A 4,483-nucleotide genomic window follows, 5' to 3' on the forward strand; every position below is an offset into this window, starting at 1 on the left:
GAAATGTTCTACCGTGCGAAAAGTGTAGTTGTAAGTCTTTAATAGAGGGACCCACAGTTAATGAATGTCCATTAACATAATTAAAGAGTTTAATTAGTTAATGTTGAATTATTGAAGTTTCTAATCTGTATGTCCATTAGGTCCCCTTGCTAGCTCACAGTAAATAAGAACAACAGTTTTTGAAGATTTTGAATTGTTCAAATTATTAAAGGAAATAATATTAATTATATATGATAAAATTAATATAATGTATATAGATACTACAATTAATATAATGTATATAGATACATTATAATATAAAGTTAATTTTGAATGATATTCGAAAATAAACTTTATAATAAAATGATATTTATTATTTGAATATTATTAAAATAATTAATATTAGTAGGATGCATATTAAAATATAGGTTAATATTTAATGTGAATGAGATTCATATTAAAATTATAGGTTATGAGAGAGATAAATATTTGAATAAGATTCAAATATTTTATTAATTAAATATTTGATATTTAATTTTATAAATAAAATATTTAATTAATTTATTTCATTTAGTTATTAATTATTGTAATTAATAATTAAATTAAATTAAACTAAATAAGAAGTGAGTGAAGTGGGAGTTATTGCCACTTCACGTTAAAGAAGGGGAGAAGTTATTTGATCTAATTAAATGGATTTCATTTAATTAATTAAATAGGAAATGGGTGAAGTGGGAGTTCATCCACACTTCATGTTAAAGAAAGAGGAGAAGTTATTGTCTTCTTGAGTAGTTCTCCTCTCCTTTTAGAACTATCTCATGTTTTTCACAGAGAAAGTGATTTCTGTGGGAAAGCTCTCCAAAAACCACAAATTTCATTTGCTCTTTCAAAAAGTCAATTCTCACAAATCAATCCTTTCCAAGAGAATACTTGGGAAGACCAATTGGTGGTGTCACAATATAGAAGATCTGTCCATTGAGAAATTGTGAAGACCTGGAGAAGTTTGAAGAACAGTTCTTTAAATGTAGGTTTCTTTTTCCCTCTAATTTCATGCTTAACTTATGAAATATTGATGTATGTTTCTTCTTCTTTGTATTGTAATTTTAAAACAAAAATGAAGCAAAGTGATCACGCGCTTCGCTATGGGATTCAATACCTTCATGCATCAAGTTGTCAAATAGCTCAACTTTTCTTAGATTTTTGTCTATATAACATTTTGATCTTGTCTGGCATGTAATCATGTTATCAGGGAATGAGAGATAAACTACTTTGTTGTACTTGTTGGTCTATTTTGCAAGACGTGAAAGGAGTTGGTTCTTTTGGTATGTATATGTTTGTAAATATCCTTGTATGTATGGGTCTATGTATAGGTTGTATGAAGTTCTTAAATTCCTATGAGGTTGCGGGTTATGATGTGAATGTATATATATTTGTGGAATATCAGGTTATGCAAGAAACAAGTAGACAGTAAATTTCAAAAGAGGGTCGATGTTTACTATTTTCATATCTCCTTCTAGATTAAGAGGATAATCTTGGAGGGAGTGTGACAACTAGTCAAATCATCACAAAATCTGTACCCGTACCTCGCTGGTGTAGAGTGATCTCAATACACTCTAATAAATATCACTCATCATACATGCATGAAAAGTTGCCCTTAAAAGGGCTAAGCACCCCAACACATGTCCAAAAGCCTATTTGTGTACTACGTTGGGTCCCAAAGACCTATATCATATCCTCCCAACATAAGCAATAAAATATAGAAAAATAACCTGAACGTGTCCAAAGTTTTTTAAAAAATAGAAAAATAACCTGAATGTGTCCGAAGTTTTTTTTTTTTTTTTTTGTGTGTGTGAGAAACTCGTGCTCGGGCCTTGAGCCTCCTCCGAACCACCCTTTTAATCTAGATGCATTCTTGGAGTTGACTTGTGCAAGAATACTCACATTGGTGTAGTGCCAAGCCGACACTCAGATGCAAAGAGAGAATTGCTTACCCGTTATGATGATTGGTTTAAGGCTATTTATAAAGCTCATCCTCTAAATCCCTCATGAAGATATGTGAAATATTTTGATGGTATCAAAATAGGTGTTGTCCTCAAGATTGCTAAGTTTCATTAACATGCTCGACTTAATCATTTTTTTCTTTGGAGAAACTCCACGAGGTTGGATAGTTGACTAGAAACTCAAGAATTTGACTTTCTCTTTTGAGATGTTCGAACACCATGCAAGTTTTCGTTCTCCTTTAAGCTTGTACCTTGCCATGGAAAACCCTCAACAATTATAAACTATGACTAACACTAAATGTGATATATACTGTGAATATGATCATAGTCTATAACATAGATTATATTAGAATGAACTATGATTCTAAAATTGTGGTCAAAATAATCTGATCATGATCACAATTATCGTGATCTATTCCAAATTTTGTAATAGTGGTTTCTTTTAACTTTTTTTTTTTTTTTTTGTTCTTTCGAAATATTCCTTTATAGCTTCGTGTGAAGTGGAATAAAAATGTGATGGCGAAAAGGCTTGAATGATACTCAGTGAAAGAGAGAAGAAGATTCTATGGTAGGGTTCGCAGAAGAGAAATGTTGATGCAGATAGCTAAATGAAAAGGGCAATGGTGATGAAAATAAATAAATAAACGAAAAATAGAGAGGTCCTACCGGGAGTTGAACCCAGGTCGCTGGATTCAAAGTCCAGAGTGCTAACCACTACACCATAGAACCGTTGTTTAATTGAATCACTCTCTTTTTCAAAGCATGACGGACTATAGAATTGATTATACTAGAAAAAAAAGTAAGATCCTAAAAATTGTGATCTAAACAATCTAATTTGATCATCATAATTACTGTGGTCTATTCCAAATTTTGTTGTAGTTCTTATAAAATGAGTTTTCTTTATCACGAGAGCTACCCTATAGAATCCATATAACATAAACATATCCATGACTTAGAGATGGATTTTGAATCTACTTTTCATTTTGTCCCTGAATTTTAAAATGTCTAGTTTTGAGAGTTTAATTTCTATTGGTTTATAGGATTCAAACTGTTACATTTTTGCCTTCGAATTATGAGTTTTGTTTTCATTTAGTTCTTAGATTTTAAGATTTACATTTTTCGTCTTGATTTCTTATTAAATATTCTCTTTTACTTTTCAACATTCATGTATATCAATTATTTTTAAAAATAATAATTAAATTAGTTTTCACTAAATTTTCATCAATATTTTAAAAAATTAAAAAAAAACATCTTAATGATTTTAAATTAATTAACTAAAAGTAAACGTCAAAGATGAAAAGCAAACATTAATGAAATCTTAGGACAAAAGTGTAAAATATTGAAACTTCGGTCCAAATAAACTAAACCGAAGGGTAGAAAAGTAGCATTTTAAGATTTAGAGACTAAATGGAAATTCAATTTAAAATTTAAAAAATATATATAATATTTTAAAATTTAGGGATCATAAAGACGTCTTTTTGAAATTTAAGACACATACAAGTCGGGTTTGGGAATTTAAGAAAACTAGAGAGTAAATTAATATTAAACATGTTTAAATTATGTGAAGGACAATCAATTCTAACAAATTAATACTGAACATATTATGAAAAGGACAACAAATTCTAGCAAGTTAATACAAAATATTAAATTAAATTTGACTACATTGTATGATTTTGAGAAATTGCAGGATATGTCTAAAACGGTGGGTTTGAATTTGAAAAATGTCTATTTTTAGATTTTAATAAAAAATGTCTAAAATGTGTAATCATTTATTGTATTTTTTCCACTTTACCCTCTTTTTTATTTTGAAAATGCATCCCTAAAACATTCTTAAAAAAATGTCATGAAAAGTTAGATAGACAACATCCCTAAAAATCTCTTAAATTCAATATTTACCTTTTAAAGGATTTTAAATTAAATACTTACCTTCTTGACGTGCAAAACATTCAATTGAGAGTATCATATCTTTCCTATTTGAAGTAAAAATTTTGACTAAGTATGTAAACTATGCTATGAACTCATAGCATAGTAGGAAATCTGGCTAAGTGTACGACCTATGCTATGAACTTGGAGGAACTTCAAGTTGGTCTAGGAAAGTGAAAAATAGACTAAGTACCATGGATAGGAGGAATAAAAGCTTAACCTTGGATAAGACATTTCAAGTGGAACATATTGTGGGAGGAGAGGAAAGACTTGAACGCATGCGAGGGTAGGATTGGACATGTTAGATACATACCAGGGGGTTTTGGACGCATGGGAAGTGTTGTTGTGAGATGCTTAGGATTAAGTGAACACATGAGTAAAGAATTGGTTGGGTTGGACAACCATACGTGGAACTATACACCACGAAGAGAGGAAGTTAGGGTTGGACTTGAAGGATTCCAAATTGAAGAGAACCGTGAGCGGAAGAAAAATCGTCCCAAATTCTATTTTTCATTGAATATAAATTTTACAAAAAAACATGAACAAGATATACATTTACATAAATTACAGCATGCTATATAATT

The 4,483-nt window shown here is 29.9% G+C and overlaps 1 non-coding gene across 1 annotated transcript; it reads right to left on the reverse strand.

The window, feature by feature from the left end:
* Nucleotides 1–2,633: 2,633 nt before the first annotated feature.
* Nucleotides 2,634–2,705, reverse strand: TRNAQ-UUG (transfer RNA glutamine (anticodon UUG)). Its single transcript has one exon. It is a non-coding gene; the product is annotated as a tRNA-Gln (tRNA).
* Nucleotides 2,706–4,483: the final 1,778 nt, after the last annotated feature.

Source organism: Benincasa hispida, unplaced genomic scaffold (genome assembly GCF_027475165.1).
Source record: "Benincasa hispida cultivar pf3 unplaced genomic scaffold, pf3_genome.v1.1 HicScf980, whole genome shotgun sequence".
Classification (NCBI taxonomy): Eukaryota; Viridiplantae; Streptophyta; class Magnoliopsida; order Cucurbitales; family Cucurbitaceae; genus Benincasa; species Benincasa hispida.